The sequence below is a fragment of the Nasonia vitripennis genome, chromosome 3, assembly GCF_009193385.2.
Source record: "Nasonia vitripennis strain AsymCx chromosome 3, Nvit_psr_1.1, whole genome shotgun sequence".
Lineage (NCBI taxonomy): Eukaryota > Metazoa > Arthropoda > Insecta > Hymenoptera > Pteromalidae > Nasonia > Nasonia vitripennis.
The window spans coordinates 842,063-862,256 of record NC_045759.1 but is presented as its reverse complement, the minus strand read 5'-3'; the positions used below and the strand labels follow the sequence as shown (position 1 = coordinate 862,256).

General features: G+C 49.8%; 1 protein-coding gene across 18 annotated transcripts in view; it reads right to left on the bottom strand.

Annotated features, from left to right (window-relative positions):
* Positions 1–20,194, bottom strand: part of LOC100120757 (SH3 and multiple ankyrin repeat domains protein 3) — a 186,686-nt gene that overhangs the window by 24,261 nt on the left and 142,231 nt on the right. The window contains exons 1-2 of one of the 18 annotated variants that reach the window (XM_031926263.1): positions 4,066–4,070; positions 90–92 (exon numbers count right to left, since the gene is read on the bottom strand). The exons of the other annotated variants lie outside the window; for them this stretch is intronic. The gene's annotated coding sequence lies outside the window, so the exon portion shown is untranslated. Of the gene's footprint in view, positions 1–89; positions 93–4,065; positions 4,071–20,194 lie in introns of those variants that run through there. 18 annotated transcript variants of the gene reach the window in all.

Genomic DNA, 20,194 nt, shown 5'->3' with positions numbered 1-20,194 from the left:
ATTATTTTCAAAATTCACGCGAGCGAGAACGTGAGTTTCGCTTATCGCGCGTCGTCTAGCGCGCAAAAGCCGTCCTCATGGGCATCGACCCTCTTTTTTTTCTATACGAGAGTCGAGGGGCGCTGTGTTTACACGAGGCGAAGAGCGATGAATAGGAGAGCAGCTCTTAATGACCGCCCAAGGCCGCACATCTCTCTTTCTCTCGGTGCACAGGTCCAAAATGACTTATGCAACGCGTGCTGCACGTGCAGCTGAGAGAAAAAGTTCGCCAGTTTTCAAACGACAGCGACAGCCTTATACACTCCTTCAATATTTTTTTTTTCGCGAGCACATAGTTACGAAACAAAAGCTTGTGTGCCAAGCAACGGTTTCCTCTTACACCCAAACGGAAACAAATATTTCATCTTTATTCATGGGTCCTGGGTAATCTGCGTCTCTCGCGATAAATCGTGTCCCTCGCTCGGAACAAGCTCTCGTTTTTTTTCATCCGAGCTGCCCCATATAAACACGAGCGAAGTCACACACACACACGAAGCAAGCTCGGAATCTTCAGGACCGAAATTTCGCCGTCCAAATAAGGAGCCCGAAGTCGAAAGCTACAACTTTCCCATAACGGCCAGGCGAAGATGCCCCGTGGAAGATAAATGAAAAAGGAGGAGCACGGAGAAAAAAATGGCAACGCGACGGTGATAAATAGGGATTACGAAAGTGCATAAGCGCGAAGCGGAGAAGAGAGATCGAGCTAACGAAGCCGTACAGAGAGAGGACGCGGCGGTGCAATTTACGCGAGCGCGAGGTTTAATTAATGTAACGTCGCGCGACAGCCGCGGAAGTCTTCCTGCGCACGAGAGGATTTCTCATCTTCTGGTTTATTGTGAGTCCTTTATGCGACTCTGCGTACACACGGCGTTGCACGAGAGATTAATTTCGGAAATTCAATCCGTGCACACGACTCGAAAAGAAAAAGTAAAACACAACTGGCCAATTGAGAAATCCCGATCTTAAAGCTCAGGCTTACAATCAAATCTCGCTATTAATTCTCGGCCCGCCGCCCATGAAAGTCTCACTTCTCTTCATTAAAAGCAACTTACGCGCGAGCGCTCTTCAGCTCGTTACATTATTTTTCCCGTACGCCGCTGCTCTCGCGCCGTTATATTATCATCGTAAATAACAATGCCGCCCACCGTTCGGGCCTTAAGGACGTTTTTTGTGATACAATTTTGCCAGATATACATTCTTATTAAGTGGCGGCTGCAGCGGCGAGGGATACGCTAAGCCTATTATTGCGCGATTTATTTATGCAACGCACGCGAGCTACTGCGAAGGCGGAGGACATTTTCATTCGAGCTCGTTATTCATTTTTCCGAGTTGTATATAAGTGCTTCGTAAATTACATACATATGCAATCAGGATTACGCTTTATCGATTATAAGATTAAAAGAACAACTGTGCCGATTTACAGTCACCTCAGGTGCTCTAAAGCCGGCCCATTGAGGCTGTTGGCTGTACAAATACACACTCGCAAACAACGAGAAAAAGAGAATGCACTAAATTTTCCTGAAGGGCGACCCGCTGGGAAATTCTGCGCACACATACGTACATAGCGAAACGAGGTTAAGCGCGATTCATTTTGAAGAAAGGAAAAGCAGAGGGAAAAAACAGTCCTAGGCGTGCAGTCGCTCGCTCGCGAAAACTGTGCCGTGAAAAGTACCGGTGTGTCTATTGAAGTCTTTTTCTCTCTCCCACGAAGCGTTTTTCTTTTGAACGGCGAGTTGTTGAATTTTCACGGCTTGAAATTTCCGCGAGGTCGACAAATTTCTGAAAATATATCCGAGATCCTCATTCGAAAGTCAGTCTACCGCAGTTTCACGAAACCCGACCCCCTCGAAAAATGAAGAAGCGACTCATCCCTGACAAGTCACGCGACGAAAGCTCATATCGCGAGCCGGCTCTCCTGCAAAAGTCAGCGGTGCAAAACGAGAATCGTAGCAGCAGCAAGTGTTATTTCTCTTGAGCCGCGCGCTTCCAATATTTACTTCGCCAGCTATGCTCGTTGAGACATCAAACGACTCGCGCGCTGTACGCCCACGCAAAGGGTGCGTCGAAATAAAGGGCGAGAAAACGAGAGGAGGTGGAGTCTAATAATGGATATAAGGAGCTCAAGGGAGTAAAAAAAAATTACGGAGAACTGCACTTGACGCCGCGCGCGCGCGGCTTCTACTGCTCCTGAATGTCTAATTAAATTTAATAAGATCGTCGTGGAATGCTGCGCAGTTGCCGAGTAGCAGTAGGCGATGTGTACCGCGGTAATAATTAGAGTCGCTTGCACCGGGATAACACGCTAGCTCGTGGGAATGACGCTTTATTGAGACGTTAAGCTGCCCAGAGAGTAAACAGCATTAATCTCTCTATCAAAGTTTCACGAGTACTCCTCTCTCTAAAAAATGCAAGACGTACATCCGAAGCACGAAAGCTCGATAACGAGACGAGAGCTTCACGCATGGAGAAACGTCGAGCGAGGATCGTAACACCTTTTCCCCCGCTGGATATACACGCGAGTACCTCCGCCCACTACGAGTATTCCCAGTAGCGGCGCGTTATATTTCGGTCCGGTCGCTGGAGGAATATTAGGCCGTTGGTTATTTCGAGGACTGCCGCTGCTGCTGCTGCCGCTGCGGGAATAAACGGCCGATGAAAGCTTTCGGGATCGTGAATTAGACGGGAGGAGATTACTCGCAGCAGATGCGGGGGGAGAGAAGAACATTTTTCCGATGAAACATATCAAACCGTGTTTCGGTGAAACTGTACGCATGAAATTGATTACGCAGTGCAATTTGCAGTGGAATCCATATAAATTACGGTAAAACACCGAGCACGAAAAAGCTGCTATGTGTGCATTCGAATTGATGCCTCGCGCCAATTTCGGCGAAAAAAAATTTGCATGTGTTCTCATTGATTGATGGAAACGAACACGCGAGGCCGTCAGGCTTAAAGCGAAGCGTGAAAATAGTCGGATCAAAGTAAATTTTTGTTTTTAATTACCGCGCGCGAGAGAATCTCTGCGAAGCTTAAAAATTCATAAAACGCCCGCAATCCACCCCTTTTGCATGCGAGCAGACTCTCCTAAACAACTCCCCCCCCCCCGGCGAGCTCGGAAAAAAGCCGTTCCAGCCGCCAAATAATTAGGCGCGGCACTAGCTCGCAGCATCAATATGCATGAGAGCGACGCAGTTATATACGAGTAGGTACGTATAACGCGAGCGATTGCGCCGCGCAAAAAGTGAGCGGACCCTCCGCAGACAGATAAATCAGAGCCGCTCTGTGTGCGAGTGCCGGCGCCGGTCACGAACGCCCGATTCGTCCCTCCACGCTCGCTCTCCGTTCTCGCTCTTTTGTGTGTTGGGTGGGCGATTTTTAATTGTTTTCGAGTGCGCCTAAAAGCTCTGGTGCGGAAACGTTTCTTTTTCGAGTACGCTCTTGTCCGACCGGACCCGTCAGTTTCTACTTAGTCCTCGAGTTCGAGAGTAAAGACAACTGGGCGACGCCCTTAATGAAAAAAATACCGCATCGGCAATCGGATAAATTGCCTTCGTTTCCAGCCCACCTAATTCACGTAACGGTCCCTGCCGCAACTTTCGCCCTCTCATCTGTATTGATTGCATTCGCTATTCTTTCACGGTCAGTCTCTCGCCGCCGACGCAACCCTCCTAAATCTCCGGGAAATCGCTCCGCTCGTAGCCAATTTGTCGTGCGCTACGCGCCAGCTCTCCTGAATGCCGAGCACGCGGGTTCATTTTCAATCGCCCACGCGCTATACTGCTGCGAAAATTTCGCGACGCTGAATAGCTCGTCTCGCATTAGTGATGTCCTTACAGACGCTCTGAATGACAATTCTTCTCGTCTGTGATGTGACGTGAAAGTGACTCGAATTTCGTCGGAAGCCGTTGGATACATCGAGAACTCGGCAAAATGAGTGATTAGAAAAAAATGTGCGTAATTCGTTGTAATTCTCGCGCTGTATTGCTCCCCTTGGCGCGACTACATTCTTGCACGACCGCAGCGTACATACCCAGTGGTGAGCAAAAAAAGGACACCTTCAATTACGTCTCGTGGGCCTTCGCTCGCTGTCATCGCGCCGCGGAATCCGGTCGATCATTTTCCCTCCGGGAGACGCCCGCCTAATACGTCGTTTGCTCGCTTTTGGAGTGAAAGTGTCCCGATTTCGACGTACAGCTGGATATCACTCACTGGCCTATTCCAGCTCGTTCCGGGGATGCGTTTCGAGCTACAATTAAGGAGAGCCTTTTCAACGGGATACATCATTCGGGGAAGCGTAAAATAAATCCAATTAGCGCTCGAAAAGCCAGAAACTACGCGTAAAACCACGCGCACGTAGTACTGCAAAAACGCGATTTATTATAGCGCTCGGATTTGTTTAAACGTACAAGCGCTCGTTACGATTCCGGGCGACTCTCTTTTTTGCTCGACTTTACGAGTCGAATTCCCAATATGACGCGGCGGGAGGAATTTATTGGACTCGGGGGGGTCCTCCAGTAGTAGTAGCTCGTTACGCGGTGGAACGAACTGAGCCGCGCGACGATATGTCGACGTGTTTTGCCCTTCGATTTTGGCGGATATTTGCAAACACGAGAATGCGAGTCGGGTTTTACGAAGGGATCGTTGACCCCTTTTTTTGTTCCGTTTAGCGGTTGTAATAATTTCATTTAGCGCGCGCGGGAGTCTCGTATAAAATTAGTGGTCGACGTTAAAACTTTACGCCGCCTGTAATTTATAGAAATAAAATATCCACTTTTTCTTCGCCGCAGCGTTCGGCCAGTACAATTAACTTTTATTAACGGCCGTTAAACGTTTTATACGAGAGTCTGTACAATATTCTCCTCGCGTCAAACGCGTTTCTTGCGGCTACGATAGCCGGCGTACCCTCGAAAGCGCGCAGGCGGGGGAAAACGAGCGAATCTCTAGCCCATTTTTCATTCCTCGCCTGCTGGCATAAACACATGCGTCCGAAAGCTCGCAAATTTCCATCCGGCGACTCGGATGTTCTTCCCATCGCTCATCTCTCTCCCCGGCATTTGCCTTCTCGAAAGCTCACGTACGCCCATAACTCGCTATCAAATTTAATTAAGCTATCGTGAGCCTCCCCTTGCGTATCCTCCCCGAACGACCTTCAACGCACGTTGCAGCGAGGATTTTCGGGTCTGGACCACTATCATCGCAAGAGTTTTTCGCGGCAACTCCTCGAAACGAGCGAGTACGATCAATTACAGCGAACTCGTTTATTTCCTCGAACAAAATCAGTCCTCCGGCTTGGATATCTCTCTTCCCGAGCGTGAAAGGGCCCTCGCCTCGCTGTGCGACACTGCGGCAGGAATGATGCTCCTTTATCAGGCTGAGCGAGTCGAGAATAATGGCCGAACCGTGTCTCAATTGTGCTTTATGGCTTGTAATTGTGGAGCACACTACGGCCGCCCGACGAGCTGCAGCAGCGAAAGCGATGCTTTACCTCAGCCTGCTCTTCCCGCGCTGTACACACACACACAGTCGTCCCCGCGCGGTTCGAAAATACCCTTATAAATCCGCCTCGATCTCTCGTCCGCGTGTTCAATAAACAATTCGCGGGGCCGGAAATAAGCAAAAATAAACCTTTCGTACACGCGATCGAGCTCATGCTCGCTCGACGGGAGGCTGGCCGAGATTTTTCCGTGTTCCAGCTCTCGGGGCGAAGTACTACACGCCTCGCCGCCTCTCCTCGGCGCATAATGAAGTCATCGTCACGGCGGAAAGTGGTTTTCTTGAATTACGCCGCTTCGAAGGCGACTTCGGGAGCGCGCTATCCCGACACTTTTTGCCGGCTTTCTTGCTCGCTCGCGCGGGATTATGAAGTTGCAAGGAGAATTAATATCGTGGTTTTCTTGCGCGAGCGCGCGCACGCACATAGGCAAATGTGTCAGCAGATACGCGCCGGCTCCGCGTAATGAGTTACTTTTTGAATTTCGCTTCATGCTCGATGCCAGAAAAAAGGGAGTTTTATACGAATATTAATTAAACGGAGCTGCTTTTTTCCTCGTTAGTGCGCTAAAAGAAACTCGAACGCGCACGAGCGCCCTGTTTTTATTACACACCCATACATGCCGCGCATTTCGTAACGCCGCAGCGCATTGTCTCCGCGCGCAACGGAACTTTCGCGAGGGGGCCAAAAGTCGCTCTTCCTCCAGCGGCGGCTCCCATATTTCGCGTTTTACGATCGACGCAGCGTAAAAAACGCATGCCGCATCGGGCACACACACGCGGCAGAATCGAACGCCGATGTCGCAACGAGGAGAAAGAGACGAGGCATTTTTACAGCGAGAATAATCGGTAGCGCCTTTTTTGCGAACACGCGAGAAAGGATCGGCTTACGTATGCCTTGACTTTTTGGCGCTGAATTGTGGGAAAAAATTGCGACGCGCAGTTTTATCGCTGCGCTGACGGATGCCTTCGGTGCGCGTAACGAGGCGTATAAATTAATCGGATATGCGTATTCGTTGACAAATTGTCGGGCTTGTTATTCAATATTCCGCGAAGCAACATCGAGATTCGCAATACTTTCTCGTTTAAGTAAGATCGCTGATAAAAACGAAAGCGCTTTCGACTTTTTTCTCGGAAATTAGAAAAGCTCGGTCCCTCCGGCCAGAGAAAAGCTCTACACGTTGCGCGCTTTATCGTTACGAGCGATCAGGCGAGGCGAGTCTTCCGAAAACAGCACGCGCAAGCCTTTTTTCGCGCGCAGCTATCGTTGCTGCGGCCGTTTTTACAAGAGGGCGGCACTAAAAGCCCTATGAGCTGCGCGTAAAGCGAAAAGAAATTAGTAGTTGGCCGCAAGTTTTACGGTAATAGCGCGCTCGTTGTTGCTCGTCGAGCTTTTCTTGGGCTGTTTTTTGGATTTTATCCTCGAGTAAGCTTAAATATTGAATTTCTTTTAGCTTGAAAACTGAAACGAAAATTTTCCATTTGGTTTGATGGCCTCCGCAAACTGTAAGTTTCCAAATCGAGCTCTCGATCGAAAAATCGAAACGAGCCAAGCGTATAGTAAAACTCGGCGATTAACTTCCACGAAGCGTGTGTACTTCAAAGTTTCCCCTTCGGCTTATATAGCCGCCGCCTTATAGGCGCGCGCGCCGCGAACAATCAATAAAGCGTCGCGCGCGCATCACTCTTGGAAGACACACACAGAATGAAAATTGAATTACCTCGCAGCGCGCATGAATATTCCTTATGTATAGACCAATAACTCGGCTTTATTACACCTGTATATACTTTGTAGCGGGATAATAGCCTCGCCGCTACTCATTACAGCCGTGAAAAAGTGCCCTCTCGACTATGCACTCGGTTATCATATTTAATCGTCGATACGCGCGGCTTCGACGCCGTCGCTATACTTATTTTTACACGTTAAGCCTGCACCCGTGGAGATATTTATAAATGCGCACGCGCGCGCCGCCTCCTTTTTTTCTTTCCTTTGCCTCTCATCCCCGCGCGCTTCTTAATTTACGCTCCGGTATTATGTGTCGTCGACGTCGTCGTCGTCTTTGGAGCGCATATTATTAACGCCCGAGCGGCAGAGCGTAAAAGTGAACCCTAGGACACAGAGAGGAGTCTCTCGCGGTGCCAGAGCAGAAAAAACTAATCAACGATGGGACGAAAAAAAGAACGTATGCGCGAACGGATAAAAAACGCCGATAATATTCTCTGTTGCTATTACGAGCAATATTTAGTCGGGGAAGGATTCTTTTTTCTTGCGATAATACGCGGCGTTTTGAAGATCAATGGATCGCCGAGAGAAGCCGGGAGAATAGTGGAGAAAAGAGGATGAAGAAGCGAATTTACGACGCCGACTTCGCTCCGTAGTAGTAGCAGCAGTCGCGGCTGCTTCTTGCGCCTCGAGATCGTTTGTCGAATTAAAGCGCGTATGGCCGCGGCGAGCGAATTACGAGCCGAGGAATCGACTTGGAGTGCTAATACGACTGGTATCTTTCTTGCTCTCGTCTTCTTCGCTTTGCTTCGAGGTTCACACCCACTCTCGGGGCTCAAGTCGACCAAGTATCGATAATTGCGTTTTACGAGCGGCCGTGTTTATGCGTATCGTATTGTGCCTTGTGAAATGAGGTTCCGCAGTCGCTCGCGATCGATGATGGACGGATCGTGATTTATAGGCGCGGACTGTGCAATGCTCTTTGAATTTCAATCCGCTCGATTGATTTTTAATGATTTATCGAGAGCTGGAGGAAAGTGGCAATAAAAGCAACGGCTCTTTATTACATTCGGACGTATAATTTCCCCGTGCATAAAGTAATAAAGTGCTGTGGAGAAGCATCGACGGCGTATTATGGCGGGAAACAATGGAATCTAATGAAATACTCTGAGCCGTAAACATAAGCGAAGTCGAAAGAAGGAAATGAGACCATTACGAGCTACGAAGTTTAGCCATATTATTTATCTCGCCGAGCAATAAAGCTGTATTAACATCTTACTTGTGCAATATAATGGGGCGACGGGAAATGTCATTTCATTGTTCCGAAACAATAGAATTTAAGACGTGACTATATATGCAAAGTTGCACTGACTTTCGTCTCGAAAAATTTCGAAAATTTAAACTCATCGTCTCTCGGTGCCCTGAAACCCAACATCCTCGCAAAACAATCCCTTCCAAAAAAAGGGAACCCACGAGGAAGAAGCCTCGAACGGGAAAGTAGACACGCGTAAAACAATACCACACGCAAGCGGGAACAGCAGCAGCGGCGGCGACAGCAGTCGAGCGAACGGCTGTTTATAATCGTTCGATAACCCGCGCCGTCTAACATCGCGACACACTACACCGCATTACGAGCTTCATTAGACGCCGCTGGGCATGCGCCGATCGATCGATGCCGTCGCTCCGCTACTGCCCCGCGTTGTGCATGCACCACCGCTTCTAGAGAGCCTTACACACGTATGGGGGCGGCTGCAGCGCCGTATTTATAGCCGCAGTCGGGCGAATTTCTGGGTCAGTTCGAGATGGATCATCGCGTTGGTTCCGTGATGGATGATACCGCTTCACTTCGCGGAGTAAAAACTCGACGCAGACTGCTGCTGATTCGCGAGTTTGAAAACTTTCCACACGGCGGGTAAAGCGATCCATTTCTCGCGAAAGAACATATTACACGCCTCTAATAATACTGCAAGCTCGACACATGCGCGGCTTGTTTTACGTCGCTCGATTAAAAAGCGCCGAGCAGGCAGAATATGAAAACGAACCCGCGCGCATTTGATGCTTTTTTCCGTCGCCCAGAGTCAGCAGCGCGGAATACGCTCTCGTCCAGTAGGAGGCTGCCGCTGCTACCGATCAATTATGAAAGCCTCAATTTTCTTCGAAGCTCTATGTTTAGGTCTAGTGGGTATTGTGCGCGACCCGTTCCCGCGTTGCTCATTGAAAGAAGGCTCGGAATTAGAATGCGGCTTTATTTTTAGTTCCTGTTTTATTACTCGCGAGGTAAAAAGTAGCTTGCAAACCTGTGATAGAGAAGAGCGAAAATCTTCCATCGCAAGAAGAGATAAGCTCCCTTCACTTTTCGATTTTGAATGACAATGCTGCTTGCCTTCGATTTTCAAAGTTCCATCATGCTTTTGACTGGCAAGGTTACCCCCCCGAGCGGCTCATACTCTCGCTCACAACAAAGTACTCATTGATTTTCCGCAACGTGTTTTTCACTGAATACACACGTGACGCTGCGAATCGGCCGAATCGAACCGCCTACCTGCCATTACGATTCGTCGCGCTTTTCCGTTCCAACGTCTACACTGTACGCCCATACTCCTCGAGATGAAGCTATTACCTCTCGCGAGCACAATGTAGCCTAATGTCAGCTCTCGCGCGCATAATAGAATAAACCTACTCGCGTGCACGTGACATTGACATCGCGGAGATGAGAGAAAGGCGTATGCATTATACGATCGGACGCTCGACAAGTCGGCACGCGAGGGCATTTTGGGATCGTCGATCGACTCATCAACGTGCCTCCGTTTTGTGATGGGAATCTTGAAGGACGAGAGCGAGTTTACTTGGGCGCGAGGACGAAATTTACGACGCGGACGCTTGGTCACGTTAATTAAAAGTTCGTTAGCGCTGATGGAAGAGCTGCATTAGTGCATCGAGGACGTCTTCAGATATTTCGCGTTCGGCGGTTTTGGGATTCTTTGAGCTTTTTAATTCGGTATAGGTATACGCAGTACGACTTTGTTTGAGCATTAAAGTAACGACGTCACTCGAGTTGGAGTGTAATCGATAAAGAATAGATGACGAACTACCGTATATAATCTAATTAGAGACGAAAATTCAACAATTAGCTAGCGTACATAATGGGGATTTTTGTCAACCCGCACAATGTCACGAATACATCAACTCTTGTGGTAAATTAGAATGTACACTCACGCGCACAAGTGAAACTCGACGATTCAGTCGGGGAGAAAAAAGAACAACACCTTCGCATATTTCACAAGGGCGGATATAAATTTCGATGTTATGAAAGAGCATTCGACAGCTCATCAAGATTTACACTTTTGCGAAGGCCATCGACGCGAGCGCTTGAGAGGGAGAATGAGAGAGAGATGCCATAAATTACGCAGAAAACGAGAGCCAATCTGCGTAAGTCACGCGCTCTCGCGCGAGTTTTCTGCGCGATTGTGCAACTTAATTGAAATTGCGAGGAAGCGCGCGCGACTCTATTGATTTTTACTCCGATATAACAATGGATACGCCAGCGAGGATCGATATTTCCTCGTTGCGCCGCGGCTAAACGCTCGTCGTCGCGTTCCTAAAAGTCGTCGCTGCAACGAGTGGAGAGAAGAGCGACAAGTGCGCCAGATCGTGTTACGAGTGTCGGATTGCTGCGGATATACGTCACTCAGCGAGTGCAATAAATCGCGAATGTTTATTACCGATCCGCGTGGATGCCGAGTTTTCATCATCCGATTGAAAGAACGTACTTTCATAATGCAGAGCTATACGTACGTAAAGATCTATTTTTGAGCTAGAAAGTAAAATAGCAGTGTTACACCTTGAAAACCAGCTAGAACGTATAAAAAGTAGCTTGTGAAACTTTGTTGAACCAAGCCAGCATTTTTAGCGTAAAAACATACTGCGAGAGCCCGATCGCGACTATGAGATATTACCTAATGCACGCTAATTTATTATCATTCATAAATGCGCGGTTCTTGCGCTCGGCAAACTTTCAAATCAAACACGCGATTTTCAAGGGAAAATTAATCAGCCCGCCCCGGTGTGCGTGTAAAAGCACGATTTGCATACGTGTGCAACGAAAAACTCTTTGGTTACGTCGAAGCTGAAAATTCGAACCAACAAAGCCTCGTTCTTTACACACATCCGGCAATTTTGAAAAACTCGTATCAGCGAACGATTCCAGCTTCTCTCCTTCTCGCGGCGCTGGAGACTGCAAATAACGCCTAAGCAGATTCTGTCCCCGCGGTCATGCGCGCGCCCGAGCGAGTAGCTACGCGCGCATACGTTAGGCAAATTCGCGGCTTCGGCTCGATTTGCATTTCGCTGCCTAGGCTGCAGTGTGTTATGCAGGGGAAAAGGCGAGACTACTACGCCGAGGCGAGAGAGGGAAGTGTCCGGGTAATACAGGTAGATGCGCGCGCCGTATAGCGAAGCTCGTCACAAGGAGCTTTTTTTGCGGAAAGCTCTCGGCTCGCCTCTGCGATCGCGGAATGTTGCTCCTTCGCTATTTTATTCGAGTCTTCCTCTGCGATGGAAATAAAACTCGACTGGCACCGTGTAATATTCTTTCGGATTTCGAATGTCGCGAAGTTTGTCGCTTTTACTTGCAGTATATTTCAGATACAGCGGAATCCTGAACATGAAGACACTACCCCTTATACTTGAAAATCCTATTTTATTCAAACAGCGAAACGCGTAACCGAAGACTGAAATTTTACCACCGCCTATTGAAAAATCGTACGCCAAAGAGAAAAGAGATCCTCTCTCTGCACACGAGGCATTTCCGAGATCTGCAGCCTGTAAAAATGCCCGACGCTCGCCCAAGGCCGAACAAACGGTACACCCCCGACGATTACATCTCTATCTCCGCGTCGGCGGCGGTGGCGGCGCCTTATCGGCGCGAAAGCTGCCGGCAGCGAATTCCGCGGCCCGAGAGAGCCGGAACCATAGCATCGGCGGCTCTCTGCCACCGCACGCGCGCGCGCGCCCGAGCGAGCGGATAATCATATATTCCGTGAACCTGCGTTTCCGCACGTTCACGCAATACTCGCCAGCAGAGCGAGAGGGTGATGTGGGCATACGGAATAATAAGGTCATTATCGCCGGGACTGCTCTGCACGCGAGCTGCGAGTGCGTTGACTTTTCCTCCTTGTTGACGATGCTGCTGCTGCGCGCGAGCTTTTGTGTCGTTCGAGAGCTGGATTCGTGCCCCGGAGGATTCCGCGAAATTCGCGCGGCGGCGGCGTCTTCGAGAAAAGCGGAAAGGAGCCTCCGGCGGGCCGAGAAACGCGAGGATGAGGTATGCGCCAGGCGGGCGTGTACTTTACCGCCGGCTCTCTCCGGTGTAAGCTCTGGAATCGACGATATGTGCGCAAATATCTCTTGCGCCGGAGCCCCGCAGCGGATACACTGACGAGCAAAAGTTTTGGATGAAACGAAGTTAATTTTTTTTATAGACGCGTTTTCCTTTCGTGGTATGAGAAAGTACTCGCTGAAACGACCTCTTTCCTCCTAAACACAATGATTGAGAGCGCGCGCGGTGTTTCGCCAAGTAAGAGCCGTTTGATTACCGCGACTCTCTTAGCTTCGCTCGCTACCCGCTGTAGAGCGCTTGAAAAATTTTCGAACCTCGCCGAGCAAACTTTTGACCGACGATGTATCTTCTTACATAACGATGCAGACACGCACGCGGTAGCCCCCTCAGGCCTCGAATTCCCATCCTGAGGCGCGGATAGATGGATGCTCTCGGAAAATCATCCGCTCGCGTGTGTGTTTTTTCGCGGCGCTGCTCCGACGCTGCTCGAGAGAGAACGCGCGCGCTATATCATTTGCATGGCTAATGTGCGCCGAGCGGCCACGTGCTGTTTTAGTGTCAATAAACGCGCGCTCTCGCGCGAGGCTGATGCGTTGTGTGCATGCACGTTATGTACGAGAGATGTTGTTCTCGCTCTCTCGCTCGCGATGGTTTATGCAGTCGATGCGCGATGAGTTGATTTCCAAGTTTGTTGTTGTTGTTGTTGTTGTTGGGTTGTTTTCGCCTCTCGCGTATGTGGTTAATTTTCAAGTGTGCGTTATTGCTTCATCTGTTATTCAGGGGAAGCGCGAGTGTACACTATAGCACACGTATCCGTCGGACTTTGTTTCGAGAAGTGTAAACGAGTTTGCGGTCTCTCTCTCTCTCTCTCTCTCTCTCTCTCTCTCTCTCTCTCTCTCGTAAATAGAATCTCCTCTGCAACATCGAGCGCTACAGTCCCGCGGAGGAAAAAGATCAAACAGCATTAAGTGCGTAAAAATAACCCCGTGTCTTTGCTCTTTCCCATCATCATGCATCACGACCTACGGCACGGAGAAAGCGAGAAATTCGGAACCGCCTCCGCGAAAGAGAGTTCAAGGTTCAAGGTTTCGCGCGGCGAAATTGCGGGGAGTTCTGCGTACGCTGAAAATAAGCGGCCGCGTCATTCGTCATCCGCGAGGCATCGCGACATTTGCAGAGAGAAAACTTATTTTCAGAACTGCTCGCTTCTCTTTTTCCGGGAGAGTCAAGTGCGCGCAGTTCAAGGCAGCGCGGGGCTAATGGGAGTGGCTTTATGGGCTTTCTTTTTTCGGAGTTTGTTTGGAAGCGGATGAGAGTTTCGGGGCCGGCTAGAATTGGATTCTCGACGCAGTTGACGCTAAGTATACGCCGTATGATAAAATTAGTTGAATTATAAACGAGTCATTGAGAAACGCGCTATGCAGATTTACGCTTTTTACGGCGCTGAAAGTTCGCACCTATAACCAGCGGCGACCGCCCACTCGCTCGCGTAACTCCCGCTCAGCTGTTCAATAAACATGTATGCCAATCGTTAAAATCAATTACCCGAAACCCATAGCTTTCTTCCAGCTCGCGGAAAATCACAGGAGCGCGATTTGAATTGCTAACAAATGTGCGTTTAGTGCTCCAGAATGATATAATTCTGCGCGGGCGGCGAAAACAGTACATTAACTCTTTAGTCGCAGTTCCATGCGTCGTAAATTATCTTTGCGTTTATATGGACCCATTTCAAACGCAACGCGCTGTGTACACGACACTTTCACAATGGATCATTCTCGCGGAATCAAAAGACAATCCTGTCTCCATCTCCATTCGACATCGCTTTCCCCTTTTGTCCTCTTTCGTATCCGCGTCTCCGCCCATTTCGACCGGAGGCAGCAGCAGCAGACGGAAAGTTCGTAATAACAAGATGGCCAACTCGAATTCAATATTTCGCCCCGACTGTTACGTTCTCTGGCTTCCAGCAGGCACTCCTTCCCTTATTACAGTTTGATAGTTTTGCCGAGAGTCGGAAAGCGAGCTCGCGACTCCCTCCCGAATGGCCTTACGAAATCCACCGACTGTCTATGTATACATGCATTATAACTTCGTAATGAAGACTGGGGGTTGCTGCGAGCGCTCTCAACGCGAGTTTCATTGACTACGCGGTATTACTTTTACCGGATGAACTGCTGTGCTCCGTCTGGCTGTGAGCGTCGACGAAAGTGCCTTAAAACTGTATTTACGCTGATGGGCCTCAAGTAGCTCTCATGAAATAATTCGAGGATGCAACGATGCAGTAAGAGTGTTATCATCCGAATTAGAAGCAGCAGTGTACGCGCTAAGATTTCGCAACGGATTCGAAGAAGCCGACGCTGTGGGATGTGTTGTGATTGACGTCAGAAATCAGATCTCCGCGATCGGAAGACACTTTGTTTTATCACTCGGCACTTTTGCGGATAGTCTTCTCGAGTGAAATGAAAACCCGTTTTCGAACCAGTTTCCAACTTTTCTACTTCTTCCTCCGCCGCAAACTTGCACTAGATCGAGTAAAATCTCATCTCTCTATCGCTGTTACTTTTCTTCTTCAAACAAAACAGAGTCTCTCTCTCTCTCTCTCTCTCTCTCTCTCTCTCTCTCTCTCTCTCTCTCTCTCTCTGCCGAGTTCAGCAACCTCTGCCATACCAAACGCCTGTTCCATTCTTCCGGGAGCCGCAGTAGCATCTCTGAAATCGTGTGCCTCTCCCCTTCCAGCCTCCGGATAACCCCCTGGATATCCACATAAACACAAACACGAGTGACTTTCCCTACACGTATACACACTCTCCTCTGAGACATGATCGGAGGAACTGTCCATTGTTCGGTCAAGTCGTGCGCGCGCAAGCGAGAAACGACACACGTACACACACACAATTCGCGGAATCGAAGAATCGATTCAAGGACTCCGGATATAGCTGAGGGAGTATGGAGGAGCCTTGAAAGATTATTTCTCTTTTCCGGAGAGAGAAGCGAAGCTGTAATTGCATCCGTATGGCTGTATTTCAAGATTTCATTATCTTCTGCCGAAGAATTCGCCGATACCGAAACGGGTACGCGGCGCAGTGGCGAAATACCGCAGCTCGTTCCACATTTCTGCTCGTCGGCTGTGCTGCACTCGGTGACACGGAAAAACATTTTTGGCGATCCGCTGTACAGCAAGCCATTTAGCAATAACCCTGTCGATAAATTGCCGATAAATTTCCGGCTCGAGCCATAGTAGCACGATGTTAGCAACTTGTCAGCAAGTTCGATCGGGGTCAGCGCACCTGCGACATCGCTCCCAAAACCAACTATCGCAGCTTTTCTCGTTCGCGCGGAAAAAAGTTCCCTCGTCCAGAGCTGCGTTCGGTAACTTTTTGCCGCAATAGTCGTTCGCCTCGAAAATTGCGACATTCATCTCGCCTTAATTCCCGCAAGAAGAAGCTCCTGGCGAGCTTCCCAGGAAAATAAGCAAAGAAGCCTCTATTCCGAGCCGTTTAACCGTCAATTTTCGCACCCGTCCGCGCTGAATCGAAAACACGCAATTAGCAGTTCTTCGTCACGTCTCCGCGGCTCGTCACGATCTACGGTAACTGGACCGATACTAAGGAAACGCACGTGCGGCATAAATAGAGCGACTTGGACTGAAAAATCACACGGCTGCTACTCGGAAAAACGAGCTACAGTCGCAGAAGACGACGCGAAATCGGGTTTCCTTATACACACCGAGCAAGAGGATACGCTCGAAATTCCGGTCGGCGATCATTAACACCCGTCCGTCCCCTCGCCGCCGCTACAGCCGTCAATGTCCGAACCTCCTTTCGCGAGCGCAAGAGAGAAGAGGAATTCGCTCCTTTTATTTGCTCGCGAGAACGGCTTAATGGGCTGCGCGCTTATGTAATTCCGTAATGGCCGAGCGCGAGTGTGTGTGTGTGCGTGTATGACGTTATGAATGGGAAACGGTTCTTCTACTTCTTGCGCGAGAGTGCGTGTGTCGCGTGGAGCGAGGGATTATCGCGCGCGGGTTTCTTGTCCGCGGCTGAGCAAGCTGAGACTTTTCCCGCTGTCGTCGTATATAGTTGGCTGCTACTTTTTGCCTCGTTCTAAAGCCCTTTGACGTCTCGTTACGAATATGGGGCTGCCGACGCTCATCTCCCCTGTTTGTGTACCGTTAGATCAGGCGTTTGTTCGGCTCTGAGATATCCACTGCGTATACGAATTCCAGGCTCTCGGCTTTTACGAAATCTACCATAGCAAGGTTGCAATTTTGAGAACAAGCCGTTTTCACGTAGTTGCAAACAACCGCACGCTATCGTTCCCATGACACCTTTCTTCGAAAAGGCATTAGACCGCCTGCTCGTAAAACTTGCCAAAACAAAGCCGCAGTGACGGCAGTAAGTCTTCATATGTGGACGAGAGACGAGCGGAGGCCGGAGCGGAACAGAGGAGGAGAGGACGAGGGACATCGCGCGTCTTCGGGGCCGCAAGCGCTGCTCAACCACAAAAAGCAATTACTATAGTTTCGAGCGCGCGGCGATGTGCCCCGCGGGATAATCGCCATCTCTTTGTGATTTATCCGCGCGGGCGCGCCACGGAGAATTGACTTTTTCCATTCGCCGCTCTAGTGACACCCGCAGCGGAACCGAAAAACGAAAGCGAAGACGAAAGGCGAGATGATGCAGCTTCGGAGGAAACGGAACAGACTTATTATTAGTTCACTTTAGCCCGCGCGCCACTTCCGCGTCTTTCTTTGTTCGCTATCCTCGGCTTTGTCTCTGCTCGATGAAAACTGCGGTGCTTTTAGAAAAGAGAAAAACCCTGCGGTGCCGGCTGAGTAGTTTACAGTGTATACTTTCGAGAAATCGGGTAGTTTGTTATTAATGAAAAGCGAGTTTGCGTCCTCTGCTGCCTTGGCCAGCCGGGTTAATGAAAACGCCGCGGCGCAGCGAGAAAGATCGAGGAATAATCTCCATGGCAAACGTCAATCTGCCGGCAAAGGAAAATAACCCCTGCAGCCTAGTCGGCGGGCGCGCCTCTTTGATTTTCCTCGTTACCCGTCGTCCCCCCGTTTATCCGAATCCTCCTATCTGCCACTGGCTTTTCTCCCGCGAAGAGCCCACCCCTCTGCGCCGACCTTTCCATCGCGCCTCTTCCTCGTTTTCTCGATGCGCACAATATCCGCACGATTTTCCCTCTGCAGCGTGTCGCCTACTGCTCGTGATTGGAATTTCGGCGAGACATCGACGGCCGTCGATGGGAGGGTGAGAGCGGCGAGGAAAAGCAGAGGCTGGTAATTTCCAGTTCGATTATCGCGTCGGCTGAACTAACGACGCAGTTAACGGCTGATTAAAGTCGACGAGCGACGCATCTCTGTCTTCTTTCGTTTCGCCCGTAATTGCCAGTCACTCTCTTCTGTGTTATAGAAAAATGGGTCTATCTCTTTTGGAGAGAGTAGCTTGAAACGTTCTGAAAATCACTGGAGTCTATTCCAATCCTTTGGCCCACAGGTTCGGCCGGGGTACAGAGAGGGAGAGCGAGTGGCAATTAGCCGAGGACGGTAATTAAGGGTGCTCCGCTGGGCCATCGACTGCGGCTCTGCGGTGCGCTGCGGCCCTTGTGCGAATTTCGTGTGTGCGTTTCCCAGCGATCCTCGTCGCGACCAGCGACGGGAGATCAAACTTTGCAGCGTTCGAGGAAATTCCCGCCGCTGGCGAACGCAGTTTATTAAAGGTAAAATAAAACCAAACTACTCGGCATTGAGCTACTGCCAGCTCGCCGGTTATTCCAGCACGATTACTCCGATCGAAATAAACGAATCCATCCCGGTAACAAAAGGCAGCCGCAGCTCAGGAAGGAAAAAATCTGGCAAGAACGACTCGATTAATACTCTTCCTCGCGCGCGCACAATCAAAGCCACACGCCGGCCGCAACCATGCGCGCCGCGCGCGCTCACGTCATACGCGCACGCAACAGCTGATCCGAGAGAGAGCCGTGGGCGCGCGCGAGTATCAACGCATAATTTATTAGGGCCGCGTCGGGAGAGAGAGAGAGAGAGAGAGGAGAGAGAGAGAGAGAGAGAGAGAGAGAGAGAGAGAGAGAGAGAGAAGAAAAGGAGGAAGCCGCTAATAACGCGCAGTCAGCGCCGGCGACGGACGAGCCCCCGAGCTGCTGCTGCTGCTCCTGGCCGCGCGAAATTAATATCGCTTTCGATTAGGCGATGGCGGCTGGAGGGAAAGAGCTGCGATTCTGCTGGATATAGGTTTCTTTGCGACAACAAGCGGATGGAATGTGGCTGTTTCAAAACCTGCGCAGTTCTCGAAGAACGATATGCAAATTAGTTACGTAAAATTCAATCAATGTCGAAAGTAGATAAATCACGTCCCGCCAATCTTGGAAGTTTCGCACCTGCCCACAATTCATTTTCACGCCGCATGCGAATTTCCTCCTTATACTAAAATCCTCGCAGCCCAGCGGATTTTCTCATAGTCATTGCGTAAAGCGCCTTACTTCGCTCGCAAACACTTGTGCCTAAAAAAACAAGTCGAGCGAAGTTTAGCGCGATGACCGAATCTCTTAATTCATAACATTGGGCTCAATTAGTCGCGGACGGAGATTAGTGCGAACAAGGCCATCGCGAATGAGATGGAGCAGACGTATTCTTACAAATTCGAGCTGAGCAATACCTGAGCTAAGAACCAGAAAATGCGCAAGTATACACACGTATCGAGCCGAGGCTTAACAGCGGCACTTATCTTATTAGGGCTGAGGCCCTAACGGACAGCTTCAAGTAGCCGCTTAGCGCGATCGAGAGGAAGAGGCATCGCCGCGTTGCTAGTAATCGCTCCTATGTAATACGCGCTTCTTTCGCTTAGCGCGAGAAGCATTCGCGCGTAAGTAGATTCAGTGAAACCATCAACTCCGAGATAGAGGGAGGCCGAATGAGCTGCGATGATTCGAGTTTTACGGCTGCCATAGATATCTTCGAAGATAAACGCTCGGCGTAAAACGGATTTTTCGCCGAAGACGCGTGGGATCGGCTCGTCAATGCGTTCGTCTGTTGAGCATCGATAGGGGAGTTGAATTGGACCCAAATAATAATCGCGGAACAGTCGCGCCATTGAAAGAGCTGCGCACGTATGGTGCGTATAGTGTTTTACGTCTTCTCTCTCAGCGTCGGGCGTCTGTCTTGGACGCGACCACCGGCGGCAGTGGCAGTGCGCGTACAATGCGTAATTGCGCGCGCAAGAGAGAGAGAGAGAGAGAGAGAGAGAGAGAGAGAGAACGAACGACAGTAAAAGGCTTTGGCATTTGCATGAGGACGGGAGTTACGAGTTTTCGCCTCAGTGCTGCTGTGCTGTCTGATGCCAGGGAGGAAGCTGCCGCCGAGGGAGAGAGGATTTTTATAGGTCTGCAGTGCCTGGCGACGGTCTGACGCTTTTGTTTATCCCAGAGGTGGAGGTGCTTTTCAGCGTTCTTTGATGAAAGTATTCGCAGAGTTGCGTTAGTTGCTTTTTTTCTGAATCCAAATAAGAGCGGAGTGTGTTACGAGCGCATGCGAATGGCTGTTTAAAAATTTAAGACTCTCGAACGATGATTAAGAATTTGGC